This window comes from Amblyomma maculatum, chromosome 2, assembly GCF_055883805.1.
Source record: "Amblyomma maculatum isolate TAMU_Amacu chromosome 2, ASM5588380v1, whole genome shotgun sequence".
NCBI classification, from domain to species: Eukaryota; Metazoa; Arthropoda; class Arachnida; order Ixodida; family Ixodidae; genus Amblyomma; species Amblyomma maculatum.
This window is the reverse complement of record NC_139345.1, coordinates 52,845,729-52,856,853: the sequence shown is the minus strand read 5'-3', so window position 1 is coordinate 52,856,853 and position 11,125 is coordinate 52,845,729.

The window sequence follows — 11,125 nt, the reverse complement described above, 5'->3', positions numbered from 1 at the left end:
CGCTTCCGTCAAGAGGCCTCAGTGCGCGCGTTAACGCGTCCCAAAGCAATTTTCGCTCCGTGAGCTCCCGCGCCCATCAACAGGATTTTATACTGGCTTTTAACTTCTGCTAGAAGTTTCTTCTTTTCGTTCCAGTGCCCGTATCGTTGTCTCCGTAAACAGCGCAATTTTACCCCCCATACGGATGAGCAACACTATTTGCCTTAAATTTACGTTTTCAGCCGGCAATGCACCGTGACGTGATTCTTATTGGTTATACATTTATAGCTTGTTTCCTTGAAATAGGCTGTCGATCATGAGGTTTAAGGCATCTGTTTCCTTATTCCATAAAAAGCTTTCTAGGCAGCAGTTCTTAAGGAAAAGGAAATAGGAAGCTGTATTTCTATTTTTATTTCGCCTTTCTACTCTCGGATGTTAAGTGTACCAACAGAATTTCAGAGCTTCAAAATAATAGCTTCCTTTCTTTGACAGTGGGGGAAAGCTGGAAATGAAACCTTGAATTTTATGTTGTGTGGAGGAGAAATTCAACATTGTTAGTGACCTCAGGGGCCGTTCATCACCAACTTTTACGAACTGCTTAACTGCATTTGAAAGGAAGCAATCAATTGCACCAATGAGCGAATATATTTGTTATTTCTTTACTAATGTCTGAAACAATTTTTTAAACGCTATGCCACAAAAGCAATCCTAGTCAGTAGCGATGAAATCATGTGCTTTCTGCCCATAATAAAATCCTTTTTCTCAGAGCGACCATGAACATGCTAATGCAAGTACGGGCAGATCAAAATATATTCTGAAAAAAAAAGTGTTCGCTAGTACATCTTACACAACTGTTTATATATAGTTTAATTAAACGAGCTCGAAACAAAAACGAAATAAAAAATAATGGGGCACACTTAAGCTGAGAATTTAAGAATATGGCGTCATAGCGTTAAAATACTGGGGTATCACGTTATGCAGATGCAGTTTGTATAGGTGACCACCCGACATATAAAGGCCCGCTTTAACCCAGTCGTATGAGCGTGTGTGTGTGACCTCGGAGTAGTCTGCAAGCTTTAACATCCAAGAACACTGCAAAGTTTACTCTTTATGCACCTCCCCACCTCTATCAAAATTATGATTATGTAGCAGCTTACCGGTATTATTCAAGAGAAGAATATACAAGAGTTGCATCTTAATGAGGCTGAGATGTGGAGGGTAACGAAGAGGGTTCTGCTTAAGCTGAGAACAACGCAGAGGGCTACGGAGCGAAAAACGATAGGGGTAATATTAAAAGATAGGAAACGTGCAGAGTAGATCAGAGAAATAACTCAAGTTACTGACGTTCTAGTGGAAATCAAGAAGAAGAAATTGGCACTAGCAGGACATATAGCACGAAGAGATGATAACCGATGGTCGCTTAGGGTAACAAACTGGATTCCAAGGAAACGAAAGCGTAGCAGGTGGCGGCAGAAAGTTAGATGAGAGGATGAGGTTAAGAAGTTCGCAGAGGAGAAGTGGATGCAGCTAGCACAGGACCGGGTTAATTGAAGGAGTATGGGAGAGGCCTTCGCCCTTCAGTGCGTATAGTCAGGCAGATGATGATCCTGAAATCATACATGGCCCTCGAGTGTGCACCCTGCAAAGAACCTTTAAATTGGAAAAAGGAAAATCTTCTAGTACTTATCATCGTTTTTAAGTGTGTTCCCGTGTGGTGTAAGCGTGGAAGCTTCAGAGATACTATCATCACTATCCACTAAACACCCCGTCATTGCCATCGCTGCTGTCTTCATTATCAGTGTCACTGACTGCATCGCCGTCGTCATCGCTACTATTCCCCTCACGCTAGGCAAAGGGAATTACCAGCGATTTCTCGCAACTCCGGCGATGCGTTGCCGAGTGGTTCGAGCGCTCGACTGGTGCTCGAAGGGACAGTGGTTATATCACCTGTGGAAACAGATTTTGTTTTTGTCTCTTAACTGTAAGTTTGTGTGAACATTTTCTGCGGACACTTCCTCAGCCTATAAGCATAGAAAAGCTTTCTCATTAAAATATTTGGCGAGCTTAAACCCTAACCGAGAGGTGAAGCTATAGCGTGCAGTTTTTTCCGACAAGTATGGCGGCTGTTGGCAGGATGCCAGGCCACAGCAACGGTGCACTTCCGGCGGAACGAGCTGTATGCGCTATCACGTAAAATAGCAGAGGTTTAACTCCACTTAAGCTGATTAAAATGTGCAAAAACACTCTTTAGCATGGCTTACCACGGTTTTGCTTGGCGGTTTGTCATAGAGAGACCGGCATAAATTTTGGAAAAATGTTGAACATATTTAGTTGGTTTGGACTTCAGGGAAGTGACTGGAGCACTGTCTGTCTCACTGCTCGGTGAATACCTACACGTGAAATTTAATGGCATACAATTAAAGGCACATAAGTCGTCAATTGGAATCTCTATCGCAAACTAGCTTCCACCTTTACTTGAAACTGAACGCTGAATGGGAAGCGGACTGGTATGACTCTCCATGAACGTCGCAGAATAAGCGCTTGCGTAAAAATGTTGACACAAAATCACATTCGCAACTTTTCTGACCTTTTGTTTTCTCAACTCTTAAAGCGGGAAAACGTTTTTCCCGCATGCAATAGCCCGCATGAGACATTCCTCTGGACAATTTATCGGGACCGGCTTAGGCGAGTTAAGTTTCCACGGAGCCCACCAGTCTTCGTCGAGAAGCGCTGTGCACCGAGTCCGCTGCGCCACGACCGTTGTCGAGGGCATTGGAGTGGACTCTTTTTTTTTTTTTTCACCCTTTTTCATGCCCTTGCGGCTCCACTGTGTTTGTCAAGGTCCTTCTGCGGTTTCTGATATCGGGAAGTGGTTGGCGTGGTCGCATGATCTGACCGTGGGGTAGCGTGTTTGTCGCCTCCGACGTTATCGACGCACGGCTGTTGTAACAAGGTCAAAGTTAGTGGCAGCATGACAGGAGCGCAAAACAAAAGCTGATGACGATTTCCCTTCAATATAATGGGCACTTGACAGAGCTGTTGCTCTTAGCTTTAACACATTGCTGGCAGAAGTTTAAATTGAATTGCATTGCTTAACGTTTGAAAGCACACACGTATTGCTCTCTGCTTTCTCACGATGTGAAGACAAGATGCCCAATCACATTGCGATCATCAGTTTTCATATCACTTGAAGTAGGCTAGATACGAACGCTGACGCTCGACGCACAATAACAACAGACCCAGACTGTTACGGTTTAGTTAATTCAGATCAGGTCTCCGTGTAGGGAACTCATATACAAGGAAAATGTCGAAGTTCAAAGCGAACAACTTTGAGCGATGATTTGTTGCCTATTAAACAAGTTATCACAGAGCAAAGGTACAAGAAAAATACGCTTGTTGAAAATAGTTCTACATCCCTCATTGAAAAGAGAGAAAGCGGGAAATTAAAATCCTAACTCACACCTTCAGAGCACTTAATAATAAGGGGAGGAACTAATCCACTAATTCATATGACTGAGAAGCACGCATAGTGTCTCGTACTTTGCGAAAATCTTGAGAATAAAGGAGGTATATGCCAGTTTGTCGAGCTATGCTGAATATTAACAAAATGTAGACCATGGCAATTATGAGGCGTTTAAAAGTATTAATCCCATTCGGTTTTTCACAACCTGGAAGTTCACCCTATAGTACCTAATTAGCCATAGTTAGAAAATTATAAAGCTTATTTTTTTTTTTTCATTTCATTTCACACAAGGTGATAATCCTAAATTAGTATAATTTCAGCAGTCATCGATGCTCCTAAACCACACCATGCTTCGTGCTCCTAAACTTGAATGAAACTGTCGTAAAAAATATAAACCCCGCAAGCATTGTCATTGCTGCATTCATTTTTTGCTTCAAACCGTCCTTGTCTCAGGGCAACAATGCTTAGCGGAGCATTTTTCCTTTGATACAGCACATATTTCCTTCATCCCCAAGTGACCAATGCCCGCCGAGACAGGTATTTGGAGAAGACTTAGAATGGCCACTCCATTGTCGGTGAAACGATTTGTTGGAGAGGTTATAGTGCCGTGAATCTCGTTAAGAAAGCATGAAATAAAGTTTATCTAGAGCCATTGGTACTCAATGCGTGCTACTGGCGACGCGGATGAGCTGAGGACTTTTCTTTTGAATGCGCTGGCCTTTGCCATTGTTGATGCAGCCGCCTAAGGCAACGTTAAGGGACAAAATTATATAAAGATATTGAATAATATCCGTCAAAATAACAGTTGTGCCAATCTATTTTTTTTTTGTAATCAGCAATGCTGTTCAAAGTATTTAAAGTAAAATGTACGCATTCTCTAACTCCAAAAGTTGGCATCCCGAGATGCATATTTTCCACATGGCGTTACTTGAATTTCTCATAGAACACACGGGAAAGCCGTTAGCACGTTTATTCCGTAGAAGCAGTTACCGCGATTTCCGTAGAATTTATATGCCTAACGACTCCAATTTAACTGTATGCTGTGCCACTGCTGTCCCAATATATATATGTATATATATATATATATATATATATATATATATATATATATATATATATATATATATATATATATATATATATATATATATATATATATATATATATATATATATATATATATATATATATATATATATATATATATATATATATATATATATATACGAGGAAGGGGTACCCAAAAGAAACTGGACGTTTTTCCTTTTGAACCTATTTATTCACATGTTAAGCCCGAACCTTACATCTCATTCAAAGTACTCTCCACTCGCACTAATACATTTGTCTAATCTTTCATTCCACTTTTCAAAAAAGTGTTAAAATACACTTTTCATGATACTTGACAGCGCCTGCGTCGTTGTTTCCTTTGCCTCTGCAACATCAGCAAAACGCTTTCCTTTCATATATTCTTTTCATTCTGGGAAACAAAAAAAAGTCACACGGGACAAGGTTTGGTGAGTATGAGCGGTGAGGAACAGGGGTCATACCATTTGTGGCCAAATTTTGATGACTGCACGAAGTTTTTCAGCACTTTTATGTGTTCGGGCCGTGGAAAGACGACCAGAACGAGGTTGGTCATCAATTGACATTGCACCAACTTTGCAGTGGGATAACCACTCGAATACTTGAGGTTTTCCCATAGCATCATCCTAGTATGCCGTTTTTAACATTTCTAGAGTTTCTGCTCTATTTGTTCCGCGCAGAAGGCATAATTTCACCACCGCATGTTGTTTGCGAAAATCAGCCATTGCAAACACGACACTCACAGAAAACAGTTGTCACTCTAAACACTGCCGAAGCTAGTACGTCTGGCCTTCAGCGACGCAGCTTGGCTGACAAACTCTGGAATGTTTCCTCTAATGCGCACCTAGCGGCAAAACACAGTACTACGAAAGCGCTGCCCACCAAAAAATTTGTTCTGCTTTTTTGGGTACCCACTCGTAAAAAAGCAGAACTATATATATATATATATATACATTTTATTTATTGAGAAACACTTCCGGTCCCATTCAGGATTATTACAGTAAAGGCACAAACATCTCAAAAGTCCAAGAACTAAAGTACAGTACATACACGGTTTCAAAGGGGTATGGTGCAGGTGGTTCAGCTAGTAGCGTTCATTTAAATGGATAAACAAAAAGCATAAAATAATAGGAAAACCATAAGACAATATGCTGGATAATACATTAATGGACAGCGATTTCATAAGATTCCAAGAAAGCCTTAAAAGTTGAGTTAGTAGCGCATGGCGGTAAGTTATTTCATTAAACTGGACAGAACGTGTCCAATTTCTGGCTTATCAGACTTTGCTTTTCTTGTTTTGTGGGGCGTATCTTTAGCAGGTGTTAACAGTGGTGGTATCATTCCTGCGCTCGCTCGTGACCAATAATGTGCCATGAACGGTGTCTCATTAAGGCCCCACCCACACGTTGCTCGTTCCAAGGAGAGCAAACATTATCAAAAACAATCTTGAAAGCGGGCATATACCTGTGCTTAAGAATGCAACCAAAACAAAATAATGCGTTCAGAGGCGAGAAGAAGGAATCTGTGCTCTTTCTTGTAGCAATAAAAAAAGTACGCAAGGAGAAGTAATTTATTTGTTGCATGCCATGAAGGGCGTTGCTTTCTGTTGGTCAGAAATCAAGGGAAACTTGTCCCATTGGCAACAGCTGTATTGCGAAAGGGAGGGAAGTATTGGACTCCGACGCAAAACAAACACATTGCGCAAACAAGGCTTAGAAAGGACGCATGGTTTTCTTCGCATGCTTTCTTACAGAACGACAAGGCCGTTTTGCTAGAAGCCAGGACTGCATACGCGAAACAGCAGCTGTCACCCGCTTCGGATATTGGATCACCACCCATTGGGGCCAGAGCATAAGCCTTGCTTCTCTACAGCAGCTCTTCTGTTTCACTCATTTTCGCATTGCTTCTCTAAATGTATTTGCGTTTCGAAAACTTGCGTGAAGGCGCTCTGCACCGCCTCTTCTCTACGGCAATTTGCCGCAGTCCTTCTGGTTGATTTATGTTACGTCACTTTTAGCAAACCCAGCATGTACTACAGATTTGGCTTTATGGTGTTGGCTTCTTACTTTTGTAATATGAGATACAAAATCGCTTCAAAGATGACTTTCGCAACATACTACAAGAAGGAGAGCTTTTTTTTTTTTTTTTTAATACGGGACGCGATGTTTACCGCTTGCGTAAGCACCGTTGGCGCAAGGGCTTGAGTGCTTCACCAGTGGTACCGCCTTAGGACGCCAACACTGTTTAGGAACGCCTTCAGCTGTCACTGCAACATTTGTTCCCGTGTACGATGGAACAAAGAGGGAACGGAAGAAGACTTGCTGAAGATCTGCAGTTTATGATGGCTCGGGAACGTGCTCGGTGTGTTAAATGCGCGACGGCCTCACAGCTTAGTATGTTTTATCAAACTTGTAACGCAATTATTTTTGAGCTGCTTTCAGGGTGGTGTCATGTAATATTGCAACCCGTGCACTAAGCATCCAATTATTGCTACTCATGTTGGAGGCTATGTTGGAGCGGGCGTATATCGAAGCGGGAGAGGAGCTGCCGCGTCGATATTTGCCTTTTCGTTAACCTTACGACACGCAGGCACGTTCATACGGCTTGGCTTAAATGTCACTTTATATGGGGGCTGGTAGCTTACGCTCTCGCGTCATACCCTTAAAGGATGAGCTTAAGTGTCCCCAATAATGTAGCACCTCACACTGATAGGGAATAATGTAGCAGGGAAAAGAAGCTTCCGCCGTTGCTTTCGCAATTCACCTAGGGTTAACCAGAGCTAAACAACAACTAATTGTTTTAATTCCTTCACAAGGAAGGGAAAGGCGCAGTATCTGTCACACTTGTCTTGTGGACAGCTGAACCGCACCGTAAAGGAGGGGAGGACGTTGGGAGTGAAAGAGGAAAGAGAGAAAGAGGGATCGTGGAAGAGGACTGCTGAGTAATTTAGACCACCTAGGGATCTTTTACGTGCACTGAAATCGAAGACTAGACCATCTCACGAATTCCAGTCGGCGATATAAAACCTTACGATGATGATTTTGCCTTCATAGCCCGCAACGCGCCTTAAGTACTCTTCGTATGATTTTTAGTGAGCATTTCGCGAGATCAGGATATGGTGAACTCCCAGAAGCCAACGCATGCAGATCTTAAACCTTGATAAGTGCTCAGCAGATATATGATAGCGTAAGTGCCTTACATCGATTTCATTGTTATGGAACGCCGCTTACTGTCTTTTTTGAAATTAAACAGGCAGGTTGTGGAAGGCAAGGCGAAGCTTCCTCTTACCTTGCAGATATTTAGAACATGAGATGTTGAATAAGTCCTCACTACTCGACGGAGAAGCAGGTCATGCATCCTGTTTATTTTTTTGCAATAACACTGAGTCAAACTAGTTCATAGTCATTTTGTTGTTTTAGAAGCGCAAAACTCCGCAGGAAAGTGAGAAGAAGGTAGCATCAATTGATCAATTGATAGCATCGTTATGAACTGATCAATTTATTCGAGGATGCACACAATGTAAAGAATGAAGGCGCCTCTTGTAATGGGCGAATTTGCAGATAAAAACCAAACACTGAAAATGATTCACATTTTTTAGGATATGAGCAATTACGCTTATGAGTAACTGCGGATGGAGTGTTCAGGCAGGTGTCCTCGTTCATGCGAATTCGATTATTCCACTTCTATTGTCAAGTAATCTTTGGGCTTGTACGATACCGTAGCTTCTTTGAGAAGGGGGTCTAAAGGGGTTTGTAGCGACATGTTTTTTTATCATGGATTGCAAAGCTCCAGGATGGAGCTTTAGCTAAAACGTTGTTGCAGTCTTGTGACGTATGTTGAGGTATCTTGCTGTTTGTTCAATATATATATATATATAGTTTATTTATACATACCAAAGGGATATTTGCATATACACCACAGCGTCTCTACGCCGAAGAAAAAGAAACTCATGCTTAACCTGGCATTACTTGGGGCCTATGAGTAGTAGGTCTCTTGATCTTTTAGTTTCCTGTTTATCTTGGCCCAAATGGTATCTAGCACGATAGATGCAGATAACGCAACGGCTCCACAATACCTAAATTGTGCATGTTTTTGACGATGCGACATTCCGTGCAGATTCAGCCCTACTGCGATTATTCCTTCGTTTTAGGGTGCTTGCGGCATCTCCCTCAAGTCATGTGATCGTTTTACATGCTAGCAGAATCACATCCTCTGGAAAGCCAGCTGGCGTTATTGTATTAATTAGCCTGCTCATAGGAACTGTTATCAATGGCATGTTTGCAGGACTTGAACCCCGCCGCACCCATACATGAAATTTTCATGCCACACCCCACGAGTATAAAATGGCCAGAGTAAAAATACAGCCAAGGTTTAGTCGACTTCTGCAAAATGCCTAGCCTACATGGGTTTTTACACAGGCTCAACCTAAATCTAAAATTTGTGAAAATTCTTATACGAGGTTTTGAAGGTATATGTTAGTTCTTTGATAAAGTCAATAAGCCATGAGCTTGCGCAAAAATAAGGTAATCATTCACGTATCTGAAGTTCCTTCCACACTGAGCACCTGGGTTGTGGCATGACAAGTATTCAACAACAACTGATAAGTTTGACACAAGCAAATATTTAATTGTTAATCTGCAATGCTATTTGTAAAATCCTGTAAGACCACACAGGACACTGCTGTTCTCTGCGCCCGTCACGCTGCGTGGAACTTGTGCCAATGTCAAACGGAAACTAGAAGGTCAAGACGTACTACCCGGAAATCACACGGAATGCCAGGTTAAGCATGAGGTTCCTTTTTCTATGTGCAGAATAAGGCGTAGTGTGCAAAGTTACTTTCACACATCGAAAGATATACATGGACCAACAGGAAGACGCCCGAATACGTTTCTACATAAACGCAACCATCCATACAGAAAAGGTCCGCTCACAAAAACCTCACCATAAAAATTACTGCATCATAAAAAAAATGTCGCCATAAGATGCTTCCCCCCCCCCCCCCCCACCTTTACCGAAGTTTCCATGTTGCACAAGCACAAAGATAAATTTACAAGAGAACTAGAAGAAACTCATGCTTAAGAATCGCAACACATGAAAGGGCACCATCAGCCACACTCGTCAGACTGCAACCTAATATCTTGACAGTCCTGAATTACTTTAGTGCTTGCTTGTTATTTACGAAAATGTTCCTCTGGGTTCGGGTTAATGTTCACACTGTATTTATGAGTGTCTTCTGGAATAAACCGTTCTGTGGATAGTCATATCTCATAAAGTTTTCTCCCCCCTTGTCTTGTGCGTTTTTGAGCTGTTTCTTTAAAAGGAGTTTACTTGTGGCATAGATGTTTGAAGCTAAGAAGGAAAGGCTCGGAGAAAGCCCTTATGACTCACTGATTCCATGCAACCTTTGCCTACTGCGCCACACACGAAGCGAGTACCGTAACGGTGGATACTACTTTAGTGAGCAGATTATGCCCTCACAAAAGGAAACCATTTGGATCTACTGGTTAATGGCCGACCATCAATATGGCAAGACTACTTACTTCAAGTGGGACTTTTGTTTTCAGTAATTGCTTGGTATGTGAAAATAGCGCTGCCTTTTCACTCTTTCCACTAGCACCAGTCCTGTCGTTATTAGGCGCCATCTTTGTTCCTGCTGGCTTTCGTGCCTTCTTGGGAATTCCGGTATTAGTTCCGCCAATGAAACAGAAGCTAACCAAACAGCTGAGCAATTTCAGACGTCCATGACGGACAAAAATTTGTCATATACCTTCTATGCATATGAAATTTATGTATAATGTTTTTCATGGTGCACCAAGTAATTAAGAAAGATTTTATACCCAATTTACTATCGACTTGTCAAGCTGGAAAAACCGACAATAATTGGTTACGGTGCTAAAAACTGGAGGGCGGGTTAAGTATAATCCTTTGTGCATTTTTTACTTTTAGTTTAAAAGAAGGAATTGTAAAATACAACTGCAGTCTATCTGAACGGGTACCCTATATCCCCACAGAAAAAATCTCACTCCAATAGCCGTGTATTGCAGCAGAAAAGAGCCCAACTGCTTCGTAATTCCCTGCCATTTCTCTTACGATACATTTCAGCGAGCTGCTGAAAATAAAGAATAAAAATGCTGTCCTTTCATTCCATTCTCGCACGGCATAGAGTTTCGAAAAGTCCGACAATCAAAATTAGAGAAAACCGTAGAGCTTTCGTCATTTCCAGGAGCGTTCATCACTTTTTGTTAAGTGGTGTATGAGCAAGGATTAGAGTTAAAAGTGTCTGCCATCAGACAACCCGGACAGATAGGACCGGAATTTCCCCTGAAGCACCCGGCACTCAGATCTAAGCTTTGTGACAAACTGTAGAAGAGGAAATTCCGATGTAGCGATTGCTCTTATTGAAAGCAATTTGTCCAGGAATGTGTCGTGAAGAGCGGAACGGTTCCAGAAATACAAACTGCTTCGAGCCATAACCGTGTGACTCCTAGCCTTTATGATGTGCTTTTGCAGTATGCGACAGTAGTCTTGATCAGTAGAAAGAATCATTGCCGCTGTTGTATTCGAGGGTGTGAAGCGGACTGGTAATGTTCGTGTCAATGT